At 41.8% G+C, this 15,528-nt stretch overlaps 1 protein-coding gene and 1 long non-coding RNA gene across 8 annotated transcripts in view; one reads left to right on the forward strand and one right to left on the reverse strand.

Annotated features, from left to right (window-relative positions):
- TENM4 (teneurin transmembrane protein 4) overlaps positions 1-15,528 on the forward strand; it is a 1,681,110-nt gene that overhangs the window by 1,347,860 nt on the left and 317,722 nt on the right. The gene's annotated exons all lie outside the window — the stretch shown is intronic.
- LOC308187917 overlaps positions 1,231-15,528 on the reverse strand; it is a 51,529-nt gene continuing 37,231 nt past the window's right edge. The window contains exon 2 of the long non-coding RNA XR_013945009.1: positions 1,231-12,602. This is a non-coding gene — a long non-coding RNA (uncharacterized lncRNA). The remainder of the gene's footprint in view (positions 12,603-15,528) is intronic.

The raw sequence follows: 15,528 nt of genomic DNA on the forward strand, positions 1-15,528 counted from the left end.
TTTGCTGCTAAATTGTGCTGTGGGTCCTTCTTTCCATCTTAATAATTCAAAAAATATATAGGAAACATATGCTGCTGCAAACAATTCTGCCTGCATTTCATGTGTGCAAGAGGAGTGAAAATGGCATTGCTGGGACTCAGATCTCTCGTTCACCTATGAACTCCATGCAAGTATCACCAACATTTCCACCACTCATCTGTTGGCCACCTCTGTTTAGGAAGAACAGTTTAATCGCAAGGTCTGTTTGTCTCTGGTGTCACCTCTGAAATCACCAGTCAGTCCCAAAAGTTGTATGGTGGCTATAGCTATCGAGACACTTACTCACTTGGTGACAAGATTAAGAGTACCAATTCATTTTACGCTGCTGGACCCACATCCTACAGAGAGAAATAATTTTTCTTTTAGTCACTACCGTTCTGAGATGCATTTAAATGAGCTTTAAAGCTGTCAGGAAAACAGCCAGCCCAATATCCAAACCTGCTCTCCAAGCCTTACCAACATGACTAGAAAGGTAGTGAATGTGTTACTGTTAATTTTTGCTTTCCCATCAAATAAATTGCCTTTCTGGAAAATTCTAATCTGCTATGTAGAACTGAAACTCACTGGCAATCAGAAGCTGGAAAGCTCACATGATAGCTCTGCCTGTTCTACCATCACAGCCCCAACTCTTGGCCATTTAATTGACATAACACATGATTTAAGGAGTATTTCTTGCAGTAACCGCCACACTTTCTGATTCCACACTGCTAAAGCCATTATTGCTGCTGGAAGGAGTGCTTAAGAAACTGCATAGGAAATTAGGACTTGATAGAAACAAATGCTCATAGAAGATATTTAGAAACACAGGGGTACATTACAGCAGGAAATAATTAAAGACAAGTTCTTCAAGCAAGAAACACCAGAGAAACGATATAATTTTATTTCTCCTGGGTAGTTAAGAAGCCTAACTAATTCTCCCACTTATTCAGCAGTGCCTGATACAGACCTTGCTGAAGCCTTTGAAAATTCCTGTTGCTATCAGCAGTGGTAGATCAGGTCCTAGGTGTACGGTGGTACCGTGCTGCTTTGGAAAAATGGTCTGAGTGCCAGCAAGGTGTAAATCCCAGTACTCTTGGTTAAACAGACTGCAACATGCTGTTCACCACCAGGTTTCTCGTATACATTTTGGTTTCTTATTAAATCAGAAAGCTGTCCCAGTCATTAAGCCACATGCTCCAAAATTTCATTAACTTTTTCTGAATATTCTGAATATTCTCTCTTCAGAGTGGTGTTTTTTTTTTTTTTTTTTTTTTTTTTTTTACAATAGCTAGGGGAACCTTAGGCAAATGATATTTATTTCCATGTATATTTCTTGTTCTCTTTGGTTGTCTGGGGCTTATCTTCCTAATGCTGTCTGTACATGTTACCAGGAGCCTTACAAGGTATTCCTAAATAGCTCTGAATGTCTGCACAGGAAGGATTTTTACTCGGTCTTCTTTGCCTTCTCTTCCCTGCTTCCCAAACCATGTTGACCCAAACCACTGGCCCAAATTGCAGTTCAATATATCAGTGCAATTAGCAGTGCCAGAATTATTGTGTGATCTTAGCATTACAAATTATTTGTTAATACCCTAGTTGATAATCCATGGTGACTTTTCTTTTTATTACCACGTTTTGCTGAGTAATTTCCTTTCAGGCTTCATGCACTCTCTTGTTAATATTGTTACCGTGGCTGCAGCAACATCTTTTTTTTTCCCCCCCTTCGAATTAAATAGTGCATTATAAAGGACTTCCAGTAAATGAGTGTGCGCTTCAGACATGCTTCTTCTGCAAATTGTGTAGGCATAAATATGATACTCAGACTCTGGAGAATTTAGAAAAGAGATTTAGAAAAAAAATCATTCTTCAAAATAAATAATTTTTAAGAAAAGAAATATGCTTTAAGCTCTGTTTTCTTAAGCTTTCCTTATGCCTTTTGAGTAGGAGAAGACAAGAATAAATTAGAATTACCAGGTCAAGATCAGGCATCTGCTGGCTGTCATCCTTCACTTGCCTCCTATCAGTTGTAACCTTAATATTAACAAGATGTTTCAGCTTGAAATAAAAATTAGCCAGAGCCCTTAGCACTAAAGATCCAGCATCAGTTGTAGAAGACAGGGAACAACACTGGAAAACTACAAAAATGAGCAGCAGGTTCAGAAAGGGATTTTCACTAATCCCCTTCCCTGTTTCAGTTCCTTGAAATTCTTACGCTGCTCTTCTCCAGGTAGGATTTGCAAGCAATACCCCATTTTGATATCACATTGGGATTGCTTGGGTATTGCAGCCTACTGAAGCTGCCTTATAGAGGATTCAGAGACCGATGATCACTTGAAATGTGAAGGTCAGGGGAAGGAATGTGCCTTCAGGTTCTCCAACCGTAAAGATACTAATATTCTTATGAAGAATATTAGTCCTAAAAAGGAGACTTTTGCTATATGACCATCCCAAATGCTACATTCTCCAGTGAAAAATGGCTCCCTTGAAGGCTGTTATGTCTTCCTTTCTTGTGATCCAACTTTCTAACCACGGACATCCTTGATGATGGATTCCTAATGCCTTACATTTTCTGTCCTCTTTTGTCCTTTTCAGACATTAGCCCCAATATGCTTCTTGAAAGTGAAAAGGTGAGGTACCTCCTTACTTCTTCACAGGAGTCTCAGAGACTTTTACCCTGACAGGATGATAAATTGATAGGGTTTAGGGCAACAGACCCTTAATGTCCCTCCACTTTTAACCAACCCTCTGTCCACTTGGTGTAAAACAGCCTTTCGAAGCAGGAAAGAAGGGGATGTCACTGTCTCTAGGGAAGTATTCAATGCACCCAAGAGCTGAACCTCCCTTTGGTACCACCTAGCTCGTCCCAGGGACCAGAGAAGGAGCCAACAGCATCCATGCTTCCACTTCAGGCGATGAAGCTAGGCAGGATTCATCTGAGTTTAATAATTCATTTTCTTCATTAGTGAACAATACCTTGATTTTGTTTCTCAATGAAGGGATTCCCACTGATTTTAGGGCTAATCTATCTCATCACTGGTCTGCTTTTTCTACAGAAAAAAATAAGTCCATGTATTTTTTTCTCCATATGATAAGTCCCATAGAGAATGTATTTTCTTTGTTGTTGTAATTTGCATCTGAAGGGATGCTGACATTAAAACGCTTCACAATGGGATTCAGCTGTAATGAACTGCAGTTCAATATAGGTTAGTGTGCAGATTTCACATTATTATTATTGTGATGACAGTGAAGCCATTAAGTGGGAAAATAAGGTCCAGACTCCATAAACTCATTGATAACAGGTAGAAACTACATTAACAGGTAAGAATTTACTGTTCTTTTCACTTAGGCTGCTAATTTTTGTCCTTTCCTTCGCCACTTTAAACTGCCTTGTCACGGAGACTTTTTTTTTAATGGAAAATAATTGCATTAATAACATTGCTGGCCAGCTGCCAAGCATTCTGGAAGCAAATCGGGGCACTTTTTATGTATATATATATTATTTCCAAGTGCAACAAATAATTCCTTGTGGTGTGAAACACCATAGGGGGAATCCAGCTAGGGTCAGCAGCAAAAGCCCTATTGCTCTTTAAATAAAAATACTTGGCTTCAATCTCTTTTTGGGGTGGGATTTGTGTTTGAACATCGGTGCTTGGGGCAGGTTGGACTTGCAGCTTGATGTGTATTTGGAGCAGGATTTTCCTTGCAGGGCCAGACACTGGCTTCATCCTAAGCAAACAGTCAAGCCCTCCTGGGACGGATGAGACAGAAACAATGTGGAAAGAAAAAATCAAATGATTATAGGGGGAAATAAATCAAAGCAAGGAAAAGGTGAAGGCTCAGAATGGTCTGTTACCTACCTCCATGGCCAAAGAATCCCTGCCCTGCAGAGTTAAATCTGCTGGTTAGCATGGACCAGAGTTTGTTTTCCCTTGCCTTTTCCCCCTTTTCTGCTTCAACACGGTTGTGTAGGGGTCACACATACATGTCGATATGCCAGCCCAGCCTTTCAAAGAGGTACAATGCTAGTTCCTGCACAGGGGAAAAGGCATACCAGGGTTTCTTCCTAACCTGACCTTTCCAGATGCTTACATCTGTATTTCTGAACTCCTTTTGGGGCCACTGTACCTACTTCTAGGAAAAGCATAAAGCATTAGTCCACATCTGGTCCAGTCTCCGCCAGCACCCCTAGAGGTATCGTGCTTTGTCTTCAGCAATGATCCATCTCCACCCATGAGCAGAACAAAGTGAGAGGAGGGAAAATATTATTTTGGTTTTACCCATGCCTGGAGGTGTGCACCGACATCCAAATAAAGGCTTCTGCCATGAGAATTTGTTCATTAACATCTCATTGCTTTATTTCTCAGAGGCTTTTGATTAAATGTTAGGCAAAAATGCCATTTTCTTCAATCCAGGGCAGTTATTGAAAACACAAGGCTGCCCTAGTTCTGTAAAGTCCTTGGTGTTTCTTTGAAATGCCCCTAAAAACTTTAACGCCCTAAGGCAATTTGGTTTGGTTTGTCCTTCCCACCACAGACCACTTTGAAACACAAATATAAAAAGATTTCTAATAATGCCTATCCGATGTTCACGTAGATTAAATATTTTATAAGCATAATGTTGTTATGGACCAATCAAAAATAAGTCTTTAACAAGTGTGTCTAAATAATGAAATGGCATTTGGGGACCAGACAGTCCAGGACTCAGAGAAGGGCTGCATTTGAGTGGGCACTGGGCTGCAATTCAAGAGAGTTAATCCATGGCTCTGCTACAGGCAGTGCTTAACCTTGGCTGTATCATTTCATTTCTCTTTCTCTGTATTAGTTCCCTGTTACAAAAGGAGGGTGTTTTTTTCCTATTTTTTTCCTTTTTTTTTTTCCTTTTCTTTTTTTCTTTTTTTTTCCATTTTATTTTTTTTCCTTTTTTTTTTTTTCCTTTTTTTTTCTTTGTAAGTTGTGAACCCAAATACTTTCTAATCAGACATGGATATAACAACAAACACCACTGCCATACTCCACTTCTATCCAGTAATGTATTAAGTGAATTCTCAGCACTGAAATATTTAAAATGCCAGCACAGGCAACCCCTCAAACATGCAACAGCTATCTTCGGAGGGGGGCAAAAAGGCTGAGAAGTGCGCCTTCTCCCCTCACAGCTCTCTCTGCAGGCGAGACCTTTTCATGCCAGCTGGCAGCAAGCGCAGCCCTCTTCTCGCCGCTGTGTTTAATGACCTCCGAAGTGCTACAGGGCTTCCACGGCCAGCTTCAAATGTGGCAAAGCAGAGCAGAGCTTCCTCAAAGCGACGGCTTTCTGCCACGTTTGGAAGCACACGCTTTGATCGCTGCCCCGCTTTGGTCGCTTTGTAGTGGGGGGGATGCTTTTTTTAAGTTTAATTTAAGCAAAGCGCGCGTTTCCTCTTTTAATAGAGAAAATGCTGAAAATGAAATGGGGAATTATGACAGTCCTGACTAAGGCTTAAATTCAGAATAATCACTTACAGACTTTTAAGTTATTCTCAGACCGTTTCCAAGCCGCTGTGTCTTAACTGCCGAAGTTTTAAGGAAAGGCAAAGTCCTTGGGCAAGCACCTAGAACCGGTCTGTGGAGGTGCTAAATCAGCTCCTGACAGCAATTGCTTCTTCTGCAGGTGGAAAGGGAGATTTTCTTCACATCGAGTCACTCAAGTAGATCTGCTCAATGAGCATGTAGAGAAGTGAGAAACCTCCAGCAGTTAAGGAGAAGGGGAAGGGAAGATCTGCATGAATAAAACCGAGGCAAGATGTCTTACAGCTAACTCTAGGACACATTAAATTTGAGGGACAACGGGTTGAAGAGGTCCCCAGCTGTCACCCATTCAAGGGTTCACCATCCCTGCAGCCATGCCACTGTAACAGTTTGCATGGTCTGGCTCTGATTTACTCCCAAAACGATGTGATTTAAAGCCTGTCCTTCAGGACAAGGTATCACCGTCCCACACACACAGGTTACTTTGACCCAGGGCAGAGCAACAGAAATCTCACCCAACAGAAAATCCTCCTGATTTGGATCAGAAAAGGGTCAGTGGCTGAGCTGGGGCAGTGAAAGCACCTGGGAACTATTTAAGCCAGCATTGCCAGCCAGCAAGAAGCATTGACGAGCTCTCTTGGAAATATCCCTCCGTTCCAGCTCCCCAGCGACAGCCAGCGCGCTCTCTTTGTTAGTTCAATTCATTTTCTGTGCAAGACTTATTTTCTTCTCATATCTCCAGCAGGTTCGAGCATTTTTATTACTCTCAGTTTGGGAGGAGGGGGGTGAAATTATAACTGGATTCCAGTTGCCATTTAAATGCAGCTTGACATGAATTCCAAATAAATGAGAAAAAAAAAAAAGAAAATAAAATAAAAAATAAAAAAAGAAAAGAAATAAATCCAGCAATCATCTACTGAATAAGAAATCTGTTGTTCACCATTTTCTCTTCAGAAAAAATGTAAAAAGTAGAAATCTGAATAAATGCATGCTAAACTATATAATTGCTGAAATAAATATGTATAGATATAGGATATTCTTTGATTTAGCATAAAGAAGCAGCAAATTATACCAATCAGTGAGAATCAACCAGTTTTAAAAGAAAATAACTGAAAAGCACAAATGCAAAACAAGATTAAAACTGATTATTTAAATCAAGATTCTCTGTTTGCTGGTTTAAACCATGATTATAATTTAAATCAAGCCGCCCTGCCATGAATAGTTTAAGAACAATGATTTCTCCCTCTGACATTACGTGCGGATTCAATAGCCAGCAGAGCATTGCACTACTTGTAAGCTTGGATGTGCCAAGCCTCCATCTCCAGCCATGTTCTTTGCTTGGTTCTGGTTTGCTTTAGGTGTTTGAAACAGGCAAATAGCAATCCTAGCCTGAAAGAATGCAAATGTGAAAACCCACCCAAAGTCTCCGGGATGCTTTTATTGCTTTGGGGAGGGAATTAAATGGATGCACAGCTGCTGTCTCAGAGCCAGGTTGTGGTGCTGATTCCCCGGTAACACAGGGCTGGAACAGCAGCCCTAGCCCCATCTCAGAGTGCTAAGGGATGCAACTACCTGTCCCCTAGGTACCACCGTTTTGGATAATTACATTTCACTTAACAAAACTCCCTTTGCACCTGCAGTTGGACGAGGTGTTTCTCCTCCATTAAATTGCTCTGTTTTGCTGCTCTGCTCCACCGAGCAGCTGTTAATGTTCCACCCCAGAGGTGTCTGCAGTTCAGTGATGGGTGAAATGATTAAGGCTAGCAAAGCAGTTGATCACTGGGAATGAAAGGTGCTACATAAACATACTCCATTAGTTTTATTAATGCTCAACAAAGCAAACTTTTCCTGTAGCTGGTTCTGCTCCTCCTTGGTGTTTAACACAACGCGTTTCCTCCAGGAGAGATGCCAGGTAAACTTGGTGCCAAATAGGGAAAGGGCTTAGAGGTTCCACCTGATGGAGTTACAGAGAAAATAGGTCCTTTCATGCAAATCAGGTTCAGGCTTTACGCATATTATAAGTTTGGTTGATAAAGAGAGGATGACTTAGTTGGTTGCAGACTTTGATTTGTGAATGGCATCACCTCGGACATCTAGATAAAGGACGACATAGACATTTGTGCAAAGAGAATGTCTGTATTTATAAGTCATACACCTAAACCAGACTTGTTGTGAGGGCAGAAGGGGACAAAACCTGCTCTCTTTGTTCCTGCCTAGGCTCAGGGTCGCTCAGCTCCAGCTGAATGCTTTTGGGGTTTGAGTGGCCATGAAGTGTGGCTCCCCCTGAGGGAGTCCTTGCCATTCCTTCCGCACAGGTCCCTTCCCCGGGGACGCTGCCTGCCCTCAAGTCCTGACAAATCTGCTTTCTCTGGTCATCTTCCTTCTGTTGGGGCTGTGAATAGAGAAAGTAGAAAACAGATCCACTCACAAAATCTCCATGGCTCCTATTTAGGCTGAATGGGGTATTTCCATAACTCCCTTTGATGGGGGTCATGTATGTCTGCACAGGGGTATCTGCCTTCATGTGAGCTGGCAGTGAACAGAGTGGCTCCCAGCTGAATTTTGGATTATGAACCTCTTCCTGCTCCTATTTGTCCTCGGGATTTGTGTGAATTGAAGCTGAGCCCTGGTGAAACATCAGTGGACAGTCCTACCCATTTATATAAGTGGATGTACGAAGTCATTAGGTTATAAATTAGCCATATTTTGAAAAAAAAAAAAACAGACAACAAAAGATATTGCTACATTAATTGTTGGATAGAGAGTTTCTGGGACTGAAAGGGTAGGCACTGGGGCTGTAGGTATTGGAATTCAATATAATGCATTTCAACATTTTAGTGGTTATCTAGAGGAAAACTTAAACTCATGGCTGCTAAAGTGTGTGGACGTAAAAACTAGATGCAGTAGTAAAAAATAAACAAAAATCTGTGAGGGCAGGGTCTAAACAGACACAGATTAATGCAGGCAGATGCAGTGATCTGCAGCTGTACGGGCAGAAAGCTTTTGAGTGCAGCAGGGTGACAGCCTGGAGGTGTTGTCTCTGTAAAGAGTCCTAGGGTCAGGGTGAGCAAGTTTCTCAGCAGCATCCGCATGAGATGCTCTTGGTGTGTTTCAGCTCACGACTGGATGTCTTGCTGGAAGGCGAGCAAAAGGAACAGAGCAGCTGGGCAAAAGCAGCTGTGATTTAGACTGACTTCTGTCTGTAAACTGCATGACTATGCAAAAGTTCACTCTTCAAAAGTATATTTAAGAAGGGATCAGTGCTTTTTACTATGGAAATGTTTAACCACCTCTAAATAAAAGCTTTATTCGGAAACTTTTAGGAAGAGCCATGGTCTGGACTCTAAATCCATTGCAACCCCTCAGTCACTTTTATCTCGGTGGCTCTGGAAGTTTGCACTGTCAGCATCAGATTGTGGCTGGTCCCACACATATGAGTAAGATAAAAGATTCAGGAAGCGTTCCCAAAGACATCTTGAACACTAGCATCTATTATTGACCCTGAGCAGTACCCCAACAGATTCATAGCCCCATAGACTATGATGAACTGAGTCCTAAGCCTTCTTTAAGTTCTTTTCTTCCAGTGTAATTAATGTTTTCCAAAACTTAGTGGTCTCACAATCTATGCGCTGTTTATCTCTTTCCTCCTTGAACTGGATTTCATTAATTCATTCTTGGCTTTGTCTAAAGTTCTTGCAAATACATTTTGCATCCTTCAAGAGAAGAATGTCCAGACCATAGTAGAGATGGGGAGATGTCAATACTCCTTTTCCCCGGCAGACAGAGAGCAGATAGATTCTGCAGAGGAATTACTCCGATGCTTTCTTGGAGAAACTACTAAAAAAATCTCTCCCAGAGCTGCTTCACAGATTGATGTCTTATCGATGGTGGCATGTGGGGGTTGAGAGGATAGAAGGGACAGATGGTCCATAAGGTTCCTTTGAGCTACAGCCAGACTCAAAGAAGAAAGAGGAAGATTGGTGAATTTCTGGAAGAGTTTATTTCCTCCTTGGACTTGATCAGGGTGTTGAAATTCATCCAACAGACTCTGTAAAGCCTTTTGGATTCTAAGAAGAAGACATAGATCTACAGCCTCATTATTGCTTGTTCGGCTGTAAAACAAGGGCTGCAAGGAAGGAGGGAGACAATAGAGTTTGCTTCCTTCCTGTGTATACGAGCTCCTCTCCAATTGGAAATTTACTGATAGGGATGTTCTGAAATAATTATTTCAGCATCCTTTCTTTTGGCACAAGTATCTTTCTGATCATTCTGATTCCATGTAGAGAGTTACTTCAAAATGAATATTTCTAAATAATTTCCCAGGAATAATTACATTGTTACATTGCCAAGTCTAGATAAACCTATGAATAGGATTCCACAATAGGATTAAAAATAATAATAATAAAAAACAGATTATTTACTTTAATGTTTTCTAAAGTATGCAGACATACTTTGTACTTGCAAAAATCCTGTCTGAAAACAAGTTAGTGACTCCATTTTCCAATAGTTTGAAGGAAGAATGCAAGGAATTACAAGGAATTCAGCAGGTCACTAGGAAGGGGTACTCAGTATCACTCTGTTAGGGGAGCTGATAGAGGAAGACAAGGAGCTAACTTGTCGAAGTCCTGTGCAGCCATGTAGTGAGTCAGGAAGAAGTCATAATAATTGCCATAAACCACCTGAGATGTCACCCAAAACCTTTGAGATCCCAAGCCACTTGGATGAAAGAGAAATGAACAGAAAAAACAAGGCTTTGTTCATGTCTTGCTGCAGGTAGTTCTTGGTGTCAGGATACATGCTGCCCTCATGAAAATGGTATCCCTTGAACATGATCCCTGGGTATGAGCCCAGCCACCACTCCACTCTAGCCAGTCCCTGAAAAATAAATAAATAAATAAATAAATAAATAAATAGACGGATAGATAAAAGACATGACCTTGCATTGGGGTCATAATTCCCATAGTGATTGCATGAAAGGTTTCAGAGGCGGGTGGCTGCAGCATGTTTTACACAGCTTCGGGAGAAAAAAATCTGTTGCATGACTCAAACTCATCCAGCATCTCCTCAGCGTTTACAGTTTCTACCACTCCGATTTTGCATTCAGTATCTTTACTCAAACAACTCTATTTCCTCCCTCCCTTTCTTCACCTTTATTTCTTCCTGATGAGCAATTCAGACAGCAAACTGTTCCTCTTCTCCGTTCCCATCAGTGACTCCATTCAAAGTCCTGCCCATGTTCTTATTTTCTTGGCAGAGCTATATTCAGTGAACGCATTTGTTTCTCTAGCTAGAGAACAAAAATATCTGCAAGCAAACTCATTTCCCTTCTGAACTGCTTAGGAGAGTAGTGCTGGGAAGGGGGAGGAAAGTGCTTTGTCAAGTGTTAGTGGAACAAGAGAGACATCTTCTCCCCCCTGATTTCCCCCTTTTATTATTATTGGGAAGACTCTGTTAGTCTCTCAGTTCCTTGGGGACTAGAAACATCTTGAAAAGATCTTTCACGCAGGCAGATAACAAACTCACTGCAGAGCTGCATCAGAAAGGGAAAAATTACTTGCTAGTAATGATGTTTATCACAATCCTTCCTCTTTTCCCAATTCTACAAAGGAAGCTATCTCTCATACAAAGGCCAAATCTGGTGCTTTTTTTTTTTTTTTTTTTCCCTGGCAAACTCCCTATTGTGTCAATTCAGCCTGGGTAAGCTTGACTGATTGGAGTTTTACCTAAGAAGTGTGTTGAGGGAGAAACTACAGAGTGGGCCGGCGTGATTTATATGAGATAGGCCTGAGGTGATAACACACACCCCCCAAAAAAAAGGTCAGGTTGCTCCTGCTCAACAAATTGTGCTGTTCCCAGAGCTGAGCAGAATCGGTGAAGCCCCAGCCTGATGCTGGGGGACTCGCACTTCCACCAGACTGAACTCCTCAGCAGATTCCACTCAGCTTTTCATCCCACCAGGACAGGAAAACAGTTACATGGCACCATCTGTAGCTGCTTTGAAGGAGACTTTGATTTCCCTTGCTCTGCATGGATGTTAAAAATCTCACAGTGCTTTAATTTGAAGGTTGACCCGGGTGGTTTTTATCCTCAGGTGCCTTTTCTCATATAGCTAGCACTGAACCAGCTGGCTCATACCCTCAGCATTACAGGCATCCACATCCTAGAATAGGAGCTACCTGCATGACGTGTAAACCTCAAGAAACTCTGCAAAGTGGGGGCATGCAAAGTGTACTTGTGTGCATGGACAGCTGCAAGCCGAGGTGCTTTGTTACGATGCATTTCCAGTCCTGTTAATTACATCTGCTTGATGTTGCATGCTCTGTCCACTCGGTCATTGGCAAGACTGAGACCTGAGCCTAGGGATCTGACATCCAGACCCTTGAGTCTCCCTAAAATGTTTTCGTGATGCGCAGTGAATAAGAAGCGATCCGGTGTGCTTGACTCCAGCACACCCTCTGAAGCATTCACAGAATGACATTGTACACCCATAACATCATCAGTCCTGGGGATGGAATTTATGAGGCTGAAAAAAAATAAATAAATAAAATAAAAAAGGCTTCTCTCTCTGATTTACTGAATTCAGGGAAAAGGCACCTGTATATCAGCTGTCTTTTCCACAGACAAGAAGAGAAAAAGCACTCCAATGTAGCTGTTAATGAAAATAAAAGTACTGCTTTATTTGCTTAAGGTGCAAAGTAAATGACTGCCTTTAAGAAGGTGTCCACCTAGTAATATTTCGCCTAATGTCTCATTATATGATGATTGAAATATCCAGGTCAGTCAGGTTTAAGATGCTGAAGACCTTGTCAACACAGTTGACAATGAAATGCAGTTTTCCTGGGACATTCTCAGGAACAACTAAAATGATTTAGGTGCATACGTATGAAAAAAAATCTAACCAGCTGTGGAATGAAAACTTCTGGAGACTCACCATTTAGTCTTCAGTATCCCCTGACTGAATTTCTTAATAAACATCAGAGTGGAGCAGCTGGACAGAAGGGGCAGGCATATAGCAGACAAATCCAAAGAGGTCAATTTCTTTTTTTTTTGGAGAGCTTCTTTTTCAGAAGGAAGACGTTTCTGCTAAAAAATATACATAAATATATGACTTTTTAATAAGAGTATGTAGTTCATTACCTTCTGCAAATTAACCATATCTAATCATATATTTCCTAAAAAATAAAATAGCACGTTGCATCTGTTAGTCTTCATTCAAATACAAACCAAATATGCATGAGTACTGTAGTATAAACTGTTCCATCTGTTTCCACGAATGTATAGTCACGCTGGTCACCCACACACACACAACAGAAGGGTCTTTGGCTCTCAGCATCTGTCTTTGCTGAGGATCTAGCTCTGGGTAACTGCATTTTGACTGGGAGTAGCCAAGCTGGAGCAAGAGCAGCACTACTGTAAAATACTTCTTGAAATTTGGTGTCCATGGTGCTGTGGTCATTGGGAGTCCCAAAGCTTTAAGATCAGTGGGGGTAGATCTGTTTTTTAGCATCACCATAAAGCTGAGCTTCATCTTAAATATTTAAAGAAATGGTAAAAAAAAATCATCTGTCCTTGGTGGAAGGAATTGTGGGAAGATGTTGGAGGGCAGGCGTTACTTGAGAGGCGGAGTGGACAGTGGGCAGTGGTAGCAGGCAGCAAGTTGTGCTGCCCGGGGTTCTGTTCTTTGCATACTTTGGAGCAGGGCACTTCAAATGTATTGCTCTGCCATGTTTGAATCGAGTGGTTTTGTGTGTGACGAGGGTAGGGTTTACAACCAAAGATGAAGCTGTAGTGCAGGTTAGCTTTGTGGCTATTTTTAGAAAACACGGATTTGCCATTCAGCTTGTGCCAAGGGCGCCGCTGTTCTCACTTGCTGCTGCCCTTTCCCTCTGGCCTGCACATCCCAGCCTCTCACACCTGAATTACTACAAAATCAGGATAGGCAAGGGCTCTCCAAATATCAGCTCCTGCGAACAGACCATTAACTACTCAGGTATAGCCTATTCCTGCGTGGGAAGGAGAAGCTGCAGTCCATCGCCCAGAGCAGTGAGCTTTGCTTTGAGGAGCTCAGCTAACACCCTGAGAGGTCTCTGCACTGTACCATGTCTGCATATGCTGGCCAAGTACCCAGAGGTGTCTCAGGTCCAGCTGTGCTGAGCAAAGTGGACACATTCAGATATCTAGTCTTCTCTGAGACACTTTTCTACCCCCCCAAGAGCACAGCCCTTTGGCAGATAAATGCAATCACCCCTGTTTTCTCCAGTTACCATCTTCACTTACATTTCCAGCAACACAGTCATTACATTTGCGACTTATTTCTGGGCAATCAGGATCCTTCTCACAGCCTGCTCTTGCACCACTGACAATGCGACAAAGCAGACAGCGAAATGGCAACGTCATAAAACACCAAAAAGTCCCCAGGTTGTGCGTGGACAGATTCCCCCCGCTCGTGACAAGCCTGAAATAATCCCAGCCTGAAATAGCAGCGATGTGGGTGCACCCCAAGGACTGGGGACCAGCTGGGGCTAGCTGATGAAGAAAGGTGCCGCGGAGAGAGATCTGTCCCAGCTGGCCACTGGTGCCAGCGCTGTCGTTTTAATTAGCTGTGTGTATATATACAGATATATAATACACACTGTACCTCTTTATCTGCTGGATGGGTTCACTAAATATATGTCAGCTGAAATTACTTTAGAAAGAGTCTCAGCACTCAGCTTCCCACCTGCTTCTCTACGACAGCTGCCCAGACTCTGTGAAACACATGAGATGAAAGGCACCGTAGAGCTACAGCACGATGCTATTATTATATCTAACAGATGAGCAATCAGATCTGAACTGACCAGGGACTGAGCATCTGAAGCAAGAGGAGAATCCTTTGGGGACACCGTTACCATGAAAGTAATATAATTCAGTATTTGTACTAGTGACTCTCAAATTCAGCAGCAGTCAACCTAGTGGTAGCATCCTTTTAAATAACATCTTTCATTTCTTAGCAAACAGCAATATCCTATAACAACATTAGGACAGGGAAAGGAGGGGAACTGCACAGCAACCAAACAAATGTACAAGAGGCTATATGGGCAGGTAGGAGAATCAAAAACAAAATCTTGTTGAATTTGTTGGCATTCTAAAGGAAAAAAAAAAAAAAGGACGGTGACATACTGGGCTGAGGGTTGAGCTGAGCCTCAAGAGAAGGGCAAATAACAGACCACCAGGGAGATGGTCAGGGAAGCAGCATTCAGCCACACATCACAGCCTAGCTGAGACCATGGGGCTGTTTTCATGTCTGGGATCCTGCGAGATGGAAAACAGTTCAGCAATATCCATGTGGGAGAAAATCCAAGTGGGAGAGCTATCTGAGTATCCATGTAGTGGGCATTTGGTTCATATTTGGGGGGGGGAAATAGAAGAAGGTAACCTGCTTTGACCATTAAAAACAGCTTTAGGGAACAAGACAGCATAGAAATAAATGAAAACAGAGTTTGTAAAGCTTTGACTTGGTAGTGGAATGATATTGAAGCTCTTTCTTAATTATTGTTTGTTTGTTTTTTGTCTTCCTCCGTAAGGTTGTCTTTTCAATATGCAAAAAGAGCAGCAGGCTATTGATTAGCCTTACATTGCACTGAACTGATTTCCTGGACAAGTTCAATATCAATAACTCAAAATCTGGGAATAAACCAATAAACATGGACTGCAGTTGACCTTAACTGTAACCTTCACACTATCTTTGTGGCAAAAGGGAAAAGCAAGCATTGAAGATGATAATGAAAGCTCTTGTTTTAGCGCATATTAATATGCACAACCATCAAACACTCTTCCTGCTAGATTTTAATTTCATGAACAAATTGGATGAGACTTAGAAGATCACAGGGTGAAATGCTGCTTTTGACACCCAAGTGTCTCATGATTTAATAACCCTTTGCTACGATGGAGTTCTGCCACGAATAAAAGTGTTTAAAGGTAGTGGACTTGGAGTAAGGGAACTCAAATTCTCCTTGTTTCAGCTACTTAC

Source organism: Anser brachyrhynchus (genome assembly GCF_964034855.1).
Source record: "Anser brachyrhynchus genome assembly, chromosome: 1".
NCBI classification, from domain to species: domain Eukaryota; kingdom Metazoa; phylum Chordata; class Aves; order Anseriformes; family Anatidae; genus Anser; species Anser brachyrhynchus.